This window comes from Notamacropus eugenii, chromosome 2 (genome assembly GCF_028372415.1).
Source record: "Notamacropus eugenii isolate mMacEug1 chromosome 2, mMacEug1.pri_v2, whole genome shotgun sequence".
NCBI classification, from domain to species: domain Eukaryota; kingdom Metazoa; phylum Chordata; class Mammalia; order Diprotodontia; family Macropodidae; genus Notamacropus; species Notamacropus eugenii.
This window is the reverse complement of record NC_092873.1, coordinates 211,702,156-211,714,404: the sequence shown is the minus strand read 5'-3', so window position 1 is coordinate 211,714,404 and position 12,249 is coordinate 211,702,156. Positions and strand designations below refer to the sequence as shown.

General features: G+C 41.8%; 1 pseudogene; it reads right to left on the bottom strand.

The window, feature by feature from the left end:
- Window positions 1-6,721: 6,721 nt before the first annotated feature.
- On the bottom strand, window positions 6,722-11,804 carry LOC140526775 (polyserase-2 pseudogene; annotated as a pseudogene).
- Between the last annotated feature and the right edge of the window lie 445 nt (window positions 11,805-12,249).

Below are 12,249 nucleotides of genomic sequence, written 5' to 3'. Positions count from 1 at the left end.
TGAAAAAATAATTACACAGAAAGTTTGTAACTTGCCCAAGGTCACAGCTAAATAGTGAAAAAGCTAAAGCTAGATTCTAAGTCTATGACTGAACTCACTGTTATTTGTCTTGGAAAATTTTCTTCCCTATGCCTTATGAGTTCTTCTTATGAGATCAGGGAAATGGAAATGGAAGGGAAAGCTCTGGGTCTGGGTCCAGATATCAGTCAGAGAAATATGATTCCCATTCTCAACATCTGCTTGCTAAGCACTTTAAGAAGAATTTGGGGGTAAATGTGGCTGTTGGGAGTTTCAACCTGTTCATGGTTTATATACTAAGGTACCTTGCCATTGAACAAGAGGTCAGACATGGCAAGGGGAATTTCCACGAGGTGTTTAGAAAGTAGCAAGAACTGAGGAGTCAGGAGCTGGAAAAGTCAAGCAGGTTTATTCATCACATATGACTAGAAAAATCCTTAGCAGAACAGTAGTACCAGAGATTTGATCATACTTTTATACAGGCTAAAACAAGGTCAGGGTCATCCCCTCTTTCCCTAATTCTTACTTGAGGGCATTAGATATGACCAGGGTCTGACACTAAATCAACCCTCATCAAGGCATGAGTGTAGATGATATAGTTGCAAATTAGGCAACCCTAAGGTGGTAGGGCAGGATCCTAGTAGTGAAGGGGGTTGGACCATCATAACTGCCATTCAGGACATCCCAGGGTAGACTGGCCAAAGATATTTATTCTTTTTTCCCCCTTATACATTTTATTTATTTATTTATTTTCAGTTTTCAACATTCACTTTCATAAGATTTTGAGTTCTAAATTTCTCCCTCTCCTCTCCCTGCCCTCTCCCCAATATGGCATAAAATCAAATATAGGCTCTACACATACATTCATATTAAACATATTTTCACATTAGTCATGTTATAGAGAAGAATTAAAACCAATGAGAGGAACCATAAGAAAGAAGAAACAAAAAGAGAGAACAAATAGTATGCTTCAATCTGCATTGAGATTCCATAGTTCTTTTTCTAGATATGGATAGCATTTTCTATTATGAATTTTTTAGAGTTGTCTTAGATCCAAAGGTCTTTATTCTTACACAGAACCTTTTCTCAACAATTGATCAACAGGCATTTATTAAGTGCCTATTATGTGCCATCTTCTATGTCAGGCAATGGGGATACAAGGACAAAAATAAAATATTCCTTCCCTCAAAGACTGTAATTCTATTAGGGGTTAAAAAATACCATACATATATAAATAAATAAATACAGTGCAATGGAGTGGGGAGAGAGTTATTGGAACCTGGTGGCAGTGACCAAGAAATGCTTCTTATAGGAGGTGGTATGTGACTTGAGAAGTTAGACATTTGAAGAGGTAGAGATGAGTAGAGAGTACATTTTAGGGTTGTGGACCCTGGAGCAGGGAGCAGCTTGTGCGAAGGAGATGGAAGCCACACAGGCATTGAAGTAAGCTGCATTCAAGTAAGCCAATTTGGTTGGAACATAGGAAGGTGAGAAATGTATAAAAAGCATTGAAAGGTTGCTTGGAGCCAGATTATAAGGTTTTAACATGTCAAATAAAGCAGTCTTTATTTTATACTAGAGGCAATAGGAAGCCATAGGAGCTTTATGAGCACAGAATTGATATAATAAGACCTTACTTTAAGGATAGTCATTTTAGCAACTACAGGAACATGCTTGAAGTAGGGTGGTGATTATGTCAGGGATCAGACGGGGAGAGATGAGAATGATGTCATAGAGGTAGACTTAACTTGTCTTGGCAATTGGTTAAACATGAGGGGAAGGAACTAATTAAATACTGGGGATAACTTTGTAAACTTTTAGGGAGAACTAGCCTAACCCATGTTGGAGAAAGTGAGGAGTTGGGAACTGAGGAGAAAAGGAAGGAAGCAGAGAAAACACTGATTTTCCCATTACCATCCCATTACACACAGATACGTATGCATCCAGATCTGAGATTTCAATGGCATAGGGAACTCTCAGTAAGAAATCTTTCTCTATCAGTGTAAATTGCCAACTATTCTACAACTTATTTTCTCAGAAAACCATCTGAGACATTGAGATGTTAAGTGTCTTGCCCAATCAGTATGTGTCAAAAGTAATATTTGAACTCACACCTTCCTAACTCCAAGTCTAGGACTCTATCCACTATGGTACTCTATCTCTGGCTCTCCTAGAATGTTCTTTACAAACATTTCAGTTGGTCCTCAAAATACAAATAATAACAACCACCAAACCAAAAACAAAACCCTGTGAAGTAATGTCAGGACAGGCCTGACTCAGACTAGTCTGATCCTTCATAGATAGCATTAGAATGAAAGGAGACATTTCTAGAAGATCTGGGTGGGTGTTCATCCTTTGTTGTCAAAGAAGACCATGCCATCAGAGAAATAATGACATGTCTTGCACTTGACTTTGTTTTTTGAGTGAGGAAGGGCTGTGCAGGTCACCACCCTCACTTCTCCAAAGCCATCTGAATCCAATGACCTGATCTTCCTCAGGATGGCTGGAGATGACCCAGGATGGGGCAATTATGGTTAAGTGACTTGCCCAAGGTGACACAGTTAGTGAGTATCAAGTGTATGAGGTGAGATTTGAACTCAGGTCCTTCTGACTCCTGTACTGGTGCTCTATCCACTGTACCACCTAGTTGCCCCTCTAGAAGATCTAGCAGTTAACAAAAGGATGTTTACCTGACTGTATAAGAGAAAAAATATTCATCAAGAAATCAGTATTGATTCAGTTGGATACAATTTCCTGACCTCAGCACTGGATGAGCTATCTCACTGGTCAGAAAAGTATGTCAAGGCTGAAGGAGGAACCTCTACTTCTCACACACTGGACATTTTACTTAGATCATTAAAAGGCTATATCAAATGTTTGAAGCTTAGTTCAATGAATCACTCATGTTTCAGGAATGATCTCAATAGAATTTAAGGAATGAGGTACACACTGTTCATACCACAAGTAGATACTTCAAGCAGTGTTTTCTACATGTTGCAGTCATGAAAACTGAGGCTTGGGGAGGTTAACTGATTTTCCTAAGGGTATACAGCTTACAAAATGTAGTCAACAAGTCAACAACAAAAAGCATTTGTCAAGTGCTTATTGTGTGCAGGTACTGTGTTTGCTCTGGAAATATGTACAAATACAAACAGAAAGAACAAGAACAAGATGGTGGAAGACAACACATAAAACAATATCAAGGTAGGGAGGGTGTGAAGGCACCCAGAGAGGGGGAATAGTAGAGAAAGACATGGTAAGTTTAGGCTTCTTCCTTAAAATGGAGGTTCTGGGAGGAGCCAGCCAGTCAGAAGGAGAAGTCCAAGGACTGAGGGTGTATTGTAAGGCCAAGCAAAGTAACATATTTTGCTGTTTTTCTTTTACTAAAAGTGCCTCTGAATAATGTGATTAAAGAGGATCTTTCCTACCCACTGAGGGGAAGATTTATAGGAATTTGTTAATGAGGCATTGATTCTCAAAGGATGTGATACCCTCTGGCTCTAAAAAGTGTATAAAGGCGGAGCCAAGATGGCAGGAGTAGAAAGACACACATACGCAGGGTCTCCCCCCATAGCCCATAAAATACCTGTAGAGAGGTATTCTTAACAAATTTTGGAGCAGCAGAAGTGGAGAACAATAGAGTGGAGGAGATTTCTAGTCCAGGATGATCTGAAAGGCCCATGGGAAATGTCTGTTGCACCTGACGCCATGGAGCTGCGAACAATCCTTGAGGGCAGAATCTCCAGTCCCAGAATCCCCAGTCCCAGCAGCAACCGGATCACAGATTCCTCAACCCACAGGCACCAAAGGTCAGTGATGGGGTTTTTTCAGTAGGCCAGGAAGGGAGAAGGGCCTTCCATAGCTCTGGCCTTAGACAGCCACCACAGAGGCCACAGAGGCAGGCGGCCACATCAGCAGGCACAGCAGCCAGAACATTGAGTGTAAAAACCCCTGGGGGCATCAAAGACCTGAGCCTTTCCTCGGTCCTGTGTGGAGGCCCTAGGGGAGTTGGTCTTTGTCTCACACTGAATGGCAGCCTGCCCATTTAGCTTATGTGAAAATCAGCCCCCAGTGCTGACTAGGAGGAACTGGAGGCCAGGTGGCTGTGGAGAGGTAATCACCAAGATTCTGGGCACAAAAATCCCTCTCTGCATCCAGACCAGTACACGCTTGATAGGGCCACCTTGGAGGAACTGAGATTTTACAGATTCCCAGAGTATACCCTACTCTTGACAAAGGACCAAAAAGTCAAGTAACTGGTTGAGGAAAATGCCCAAAAAAGGGGAAAAAAAAAGACTAAAGAAGGTTACTTTCTTGGTGAAGAGATATCTTCTCCCATCCTTTCAGATGAGGAAGAACAATGCTTACCATCTGGGAAAGACATAAAAGTCAAGGCTTCTGTATCCCAAACATCCAAAATAAATATTCAATAGTCTCAGGCCATGGAAGAGCTCCAAAAGGATTTGGAAAATCAAGTAAGAAAGGTGGAAGAAAAATTGGGAAGAGAAATGAGAGAGATGCAAGAAAAGCATGAAAAGTAAGTCAACACCTTGCTAAAGGAGACCCAAAAAAATGCTGAAGAAAATAACACCTTGAAAAATAGGCTAACTCAATTGGCAAAAGAGGTTCAAAAATCCAATGAGGGGAAGAATGCTTTAAAATACAGAATTAGCCAAATGGAAAAGGAGGTCCAAAAGGTCACTGAAGAAAATAGTTCTTTCAAAATTAGAATGGAACAGATGGAGGCTAATGACTTTATGAGAAACCAAGAAATCACAAAACGAAACCAAAAGAATGAAAAAATGGAAGATAATGTGAAATATCTCATTGGAAAAACAACTGACCTGGAAAATAGATCCAGGAGAGACAATTAAAAATTATGGGACTACCTGAAAGCTTTGATCAAAAAAAGAGCCTAGACATCATCTTTGAAGTTATCAAGGAAAATTACCCTGATATTCTAGAATCAGGGGGCAAAATAAATATTGAAAGAATCCACTGATCCCCTCCTGAAAGAGATCCAAAAAGAGAAACTCCAAGGAACATTGTGGCCAAATTCCAGAGTTCCCAGGTCAAGGAGAAAATATTGCAAGCAGCTGGAAAGAAACAATTCAGGTGTTGTGGAAATACAATCAGGATAACACAAGATCTAGCAGCTTCCACATTAAGGGATAGAAGGGCATGGAATATGATATGCCAGAAGTCAAAGGAACTAGGACTAAAACCAAGAATCACCTACTCAGCAAAACTGAGTATAATACTTCAGGGGAAAAATAGTCTTTCAATGAAATAGAGGACTTTCTAGCATTCTTGATGAAAAGACCAGAGCTGAAAAGAAAATTTGACTCTCAAACACAAGAATCAATAGAAGCATGAAAAGGTAAACAGCAAAGAGAAGTCATACAGGACTTACTAAAGTTGAACTATTTACATTCCTACAGGGAAAGACAATATTTGTAACTCTTGAAACTTTTTTCAGTAACTGGGTAGTTGGTGGGATTACACACACACACACACACACACACACACACACACAGAGACAGAGACAGAGAGACAGAGAGCACAAGGTGAATTGAATAGGATGGGATCATATCTTAAAATAAGGAAATTAAGCAGTGAGAGAGAAATACATAGGGAGGAGAAAGGGAGAAATGGAATGAGGTAAATTATCTCATAAAAGAGGCAAGTAAAAGACTTTTCAGTGGAGTGAAAAAGGGGGGAGGTGAGAGAAAAACGAAGCTTACTCTCATCACATTCACCTAAAGGAAGGAATAAAATGGACACTCATTTTGGTATGAAAACCTATCTTACAATACAGGATAGTAAGGGAGAAGGGGATAAGCAAGGTAGGAGGGATAATGGAAGGGAGGTCAGTGGGAGGAGGGATCACTCTTGGGGAGGAATAGGATCAAAAAAGAGAATAGAAGAAATGGGGGACAGTATAGCACAATATCTGTTACATGATAATTGCTCACTAAATGTTTTTTAATTGGCTTATTCTACACTGTCCAATTCTAAGATCATTTTTCATGTTGAGGAAGGGAGGGGGCAAAATAGAAATTGAGCAGTTCTTGGCTCTAATTATTGTCAGTGAACATTAAATTATCCTCTCCAACCAAAAGATGTGTTTCTTCTTTCTCATGTTCCAAAGATACCTTTAAAAAGTCTCTTTTCATATTCCTTAGCATTTCTCTAAAGCCTCAGAAATTTTCACCATTTTCCTTTAAGGCACCATACTTAGAGTTCCATGTCATGCTTTGCAGTTCATCCTGGGCTATTTTCAGACCACATTTGTAGACTAGTGCTTAGTTTCAGCTGCTCCATTTTTAGAGGGACCATGAAGAGCTCAAGTACATCCAAAGAATGATGATCACGGTCACAAGGAAACACATAACTATCTCCTGTGTGGAGTACTTGAAGGAGCTAGCAATGTTACGTGCGTGTGTGTGTGTGTGTGTGTGTGTGTGTATGTGTGTATGTCAGAGAGAGAGAGAGAGAGAGAAGGAGAAAAGGACATAGGGAGAGAGGGAGAGAGAGAATCATACAAGCAAGCAGTCATTATGATCTGGTATGTTTGAACCAGCTATATCTGGCATGGTTCCTTGTTAAATATTCGTTCTGAGCAATCACACCTCAGAAACTGGCAATTGTTACAAATCAGCAGATTATTTTGTTGATTTTCTAGATTTAAGGAGTTAATAATGCAGGTTAAATTTAAAATTGTATGTGCATATATTCTTTTTTTTCCCAAAGAATCTGATTAACCAGCATGTTGCAGTATTGCTCTATAAACACTGCTTGAGTTAAACAGAAGTGGAGGAGAGAGCTCAGGGAATGATTTTCATCATCACTGTAGGCCTGGTGATGGAAGATAACAACAACCATAATACTAAGTATTTATTTATTTATTTTTTGTTGGCATTGTATTTATTACCCAGGTATTTATTCCACCCCCAGGATTCTTCGGCTGAAATTAGCTGTGGTTGGAACACAAGTCCAATTAGACACCCAGGGTTGAACAATTTGTCATCACTGTCACGTAGGAGGTGGTGGGGTGGTGGGAAGGAAAGCTTTCGAGGTTCCCAGCCTGGAACTGGTCTGGGCACATTCCAGCAAGAGGCAGACTTGAGATGGGTGGGGAGAGGAGTTAAGAGAAAGGGGGCCATTTTCATCTTCTCCCCTTGTGCTCAGAGTAGTAGGATAAGAGGTAAAAATAGAAACATTACAAGGGCTGCTCTTGGAACTGTTGCAGCACTACTCAGGTGTAGGGGGCAAAGGACACTGGTGTCCTCCAAGTCTGTACTGAACTTTGACTCTGCCAAAAAGGATACCTCCCCCACAGCGTTCAAGATCCATGATTCCTGGCTTCCTACTGAGTAAAAAAGTTCGTGGCTTTCCTTTAGGGATATTCCAATTGGGACCCAGGAGCCCCCTTTTTCTTCACACATGAGAGATAATCCTGAGTTCATCTCAAATCTGTGATTTCCATTGTGATAATGGACGCACATGGTTCCACAGGGTAGTGTATCATACTGGCAGTGGCAAATTTCAGGGGGCAAGACAGTGACTGGAACAACCAAGAGAACTCTGTTTGCAGTATTGTCTTTCCAGCCCAACACGATGCAGCTTGCATCAGTTGGGAAAGAACCAGAGTGGAGGCAAACAGGCAGGGCAAAGGGGGAGGACAAAACCCTGGTATCTAGTTTCAAGAGGTCTAAGGATGCTCTGGATCCCATATCCGAGATACCTGGTAGTCCTGGGACCCTGCTGCTCCCAGGTAAACCTGAAGACCTGCTGTGGAGGCTTGTCTGGTCACACAATGAGCAGGTGCTAGGACCCAATTAGGGCTCACCAGGGTGCCTAGGCAAACTCCACCTCTGGTCGCATACACCTCTGCCATCCAGGGCAATGGATTATGACTTCCTGGTGTCCTTAACGTAAGGCCACAAGCTCCATATTTTGTTCTGGCGGGACACTTTTCTGGAAACTGTAAAAGTTCCCAGTTCCAGTTCAGTTGGTCCTCCAGGGCGGCATTGTCGGCAGCTAGTGTGATCCAGCGGTGATGAAGCTGTACTGGTGCGAAGACCCGAGGACGAAGACAGCTCTCTGTGTAATCTGAAACACCTGCCAGAAACCAGGTCCCAGATTCCTGGCATAGGAGGGCTCAGCGGCTACCAAACCAACAGCTGCGGATCTCCTCCTCCTTGTAGTGAGCACACAGGAGTCTAGGATTCATTCCAGGCTGAGCAACTGTCTCCCCCTCCTGGCCATAGAGACAATAACACCACCAGGGTATCATCATTTCAGCTTCCAAGAGAGAATTATTGACCGAGGGTACATCTCCAGAGCCCCATTGGGTCAGATAGCAGCAGCTCCTAGGCACAAAGTAGTGATATAGCTCAAGCAAGCACTCAGGGCTTGTGTCAGTGGAGTTCTCAATATAAATCTCCAAAAGGGCCAGGTCATAGCCATAATTCTCTGTGTAGTTTTCATTTATAAGGATTTGGTTGACTGTTACCACTCTTCCACCATCAGATGGGAGGATCACTTGTAAGATGGCAGGGTCTTGGTCTGGGCCTAGGCCTGGAAAGCAGGTGCCTGGTGCAAGGACCCAGTTCTCTGATATCATCACCCCATGGCAGCGAGATGTTGGGGTAACTACAATAGCCTTCCAGGGCCAGTGACCCGGTTGGGGGGCAATCCCACATTCTGGCAAAGCAAGGGTGCAGTTTTCTTCTGGCATATCTGGTGCCACAGGCTTGGGTTGTTCAGGGAAGGAAGGTTAGTGACTCGTTCCTGGATCCAGTTCTCATAGGCTGCCACAGCTGTGAAGATCCCTGTACGGTTCCTCCTTGCACAGCCATGACCAAAGCTGGTGATTCCAGCCAGGAACCACTGACCTGACTCCTCACAAACCAGTGGACCACCTAAGTCTCCCTGACAGGTGTCTTTCTTGCCTTCCTTAAAGCCAGCACATATCATAATGTCCGGTAGTAGGTCCAACGATACATTATAGGGGCCACTTGAGTTTAGGAGACACTGACAGGATAAAGGTCCAAGGACAGATAGTTCCACTTCCTTCAGCATCATTGGTATTGGAACATGTGTGTCCTGATGTATGTTTCCCCAGCCTGTGGACCAGCAGGAGGCTCCGTTGGGGAAGTGATGATCAAACCGGGGTAGACAGATGGTCTGCACAGAATCTGTGATGTTGGCAGGCTCAGACAGGAGCAACAGGGCAATATCATAGCCTTCCAATATGTTGATGTAATTGTCGTGGACCAGAATTTCTGTTACATTCTGGTGCTGTCCTTGGTTCGAAAATAGTGCGTACAAACCCAGGACCACCGAAAAATTCTGTGGTGCCATCACAATTTGATCCTGTACAACACAGTGAGTAGCAGTGAGGACCCAGGACTCGGTAATGAGGGAACCACCACAGATGTGGAACCCTAGCAAGCATGCACTCACCTGCCATGGCCAGTCTCCTGGCCTGGCATAGGAGCCACCCACAATACGGGGGAAGGGTGGTCTTAAACCACATTCTGGATGTTGCCTTTCTCCTGGGATGGGGCAGGCCAGTAGCAGGAGACTGAGCAGAATTGGAATCATTTTGTTGCAGAGTCTGGGGTTGCCAGAGCTCTGGCAATACTAAGTATTTACATAGCCTTTTAAGGCTTTCAAGTGCTTTATCTTCACCATCTCATTTGAGACTCACAATACTCTTGATTATATTCTCAAATTTTCCTTAGGCAATGTTATCTTTTAGATATAATAATTCTCAGATTCAAGACCACATATATGCTTTAGAAGAACAATGTCAAACTCAAATAGAAATGGGGTCATTAAACCATATAATAATAACCCAAACAATAAACTTCAAATGACATTAGTTGCTTTTCCAAATTATCACATATAAAAATCATTGATCTTATTACCTTTGACATTTTATAACCACTTAGAATTATCAGGGATGGAAAAACTTTGAGTAGAGAGATTGGTTTTGACCTGATGTATATGATCAATGGCTTCTGCATTGACTGATAACAGTCTGTTAAGAACTGTTTAGCCCATTTCTCCAGGATTATTTCCTTATCACTAAATCAATGTGGTTCCATAGGCACTGAGTAGTTGATATGCACCATGGATCTTTGCCCCATAAATAGCCTCCAGATCATCATAAAAGTTCTTTGATTATTGTTATAGTCAGTGTAAAACTGAAATTTCATCTGTTTTCTTACTGAACCAAGAATCCCTCATCTGTCTAAGCTTTGCTTGCACTTTACTTTTGATGGCATTAAGTCTGCCTTTTTAGAGATTTATGAACTATGCTACTGGCAAAGTGCTCCACTGTTGCCAATCATGAGCTCTCCTTCTAAATTAACCATAAACTGTTCCCACTCAGAGAAGCACTCTAATCTGGCAACATTAAGTCTTCTAGTAGTCATCTTGCCTTGAGGCGGAAGCATTTGTTGAGGAAAAATGTTTAGCTTAGAGAGACTAAGTCTATGATGAGTTCAGTACTCTGTACCACACAATGCCTTTATTACTCTCGTATCCTATCTGTCTCTTCTTAGAATGTTATAGACTATTAAATGCCAATGTTTGCTGTCAAGGTGTGTGTATGAAGTTTTATTACATTTAGGTAAACAGAAGACAGTGTTGGTGAAGAGAAGGTCAATAAGACATACAAGTCTTCAGTAGTAAGTAACTATTGCTATTGCTTTTTCCAACTCCTTTCCTCCCAAAGCTCCCTGCCATCTGTAATAGTCTGCGACTACTTTGGCATTAAAGTCATGCAGAGTTATAAGCGCATCCTCTTTCAGTACATTGATGATAAGGATCTTCTGGTCTTCATGAAATTTTTCTTTGACCTTGTCAGGGTTTGTCATGGTGGGACCGTAAACACCAATGAGGACGGCATGGCGCTTTCCTTTAAGTGTCAATCATATTGTCATGAGCCTGCCATTCCCTCCCTTTGGAAGCCATACAAACTTGTTGGCTAGTTTTGATTGCAAAACCTGTGCCAGCTTCATTATACTCCCTTATCACTATGGCCACTCTAGGAAAAACATATTCTCAGATCCTACTTCAGTGAGCTGGTGTTCATTTTCCAGTTTTATTTTATTCAGGGCTACTGTTTAGATGCAGTAGCTGCTGAATTCTCTTGCAACCAGGGCTGTTCTTTTTTCAGGTCTACTGAATTTCATGTTTTCCATAAGCATACACACATTACCAATGGTGAGTGGAATTATCTCATAAAAATTTTTGTACATTTTTTTTTGAGTGTGTTTCAACCTCAGGACAGGATCCCTGCCTGCTGAGGTAAGCAAGACAGGGTAAGGCATGGTGAAAAGGACAATTTTTAGGGCACCTTTTCTAGCCCCTTCCTCATGCCAGGACATGAGTAATGTGGTCCTTTAAAAAAGGCTGTTCAGACACCATTGGTTACCCTCAATTTTGTTTAGCTTGTCTACTGAAATGGCTTACTAGGCTATGGCCACTGTATATGCTACAATTTCGTGGAGTCACAGATGAGAATTGGGTGATGGGTAGACACCAGAGGTGAAAAAGAGCCCTGAAAAGAGCTTAGCAGCCCTCACACTAGAGGTGCTAGCTTTCCCTAACACCTGTATATCCCACTTTATAAGTATTATATCATTTAATCCTAATAACAACTCTGCGATGCAGGTGTAATAAATATCCTCATTTTAAAGATGAGGAAACTGAGGCAGACATGAAACGTTGCTGTTTGTTTGCCTTTTACAAAAGAGATGGCTAGAAGAGAATAGAAGTACCTCGGTCAAAGAAGACTAGCATAAAAACACAGTAGCCCTTGACTCATAAATGTCTTAGTGGCTTTCTTTCCTTAGATGAATGGGTTGTTATCACTATGTGTGTCATCTCCAGTGTCCATACTAATGCTGTATCTGTTTGTGGAAAAGTATGCTTCAGATTTAGGTGGAAGATGTTATGTTTCTTAAGACAGTATTTGTTACACTTTTGTTGTTGTGTTCATCATTCATTTTCAAAGAGGACCATGACATCACAGAAATGATGACATGATTTGCACTTGACTTTGTTTTGAGTGAGGGAGGGCTGTGCAGGTCACCAGCATCACTTTCTCTTCCTGAGCCATCTGGGTCCAGTGACCAGATATTCATCAGGATGACTGTAGATAGGATGCAATGGGAGACCTTGGCCTTTTAGGTTAAGGCCTTTTCAGGTACT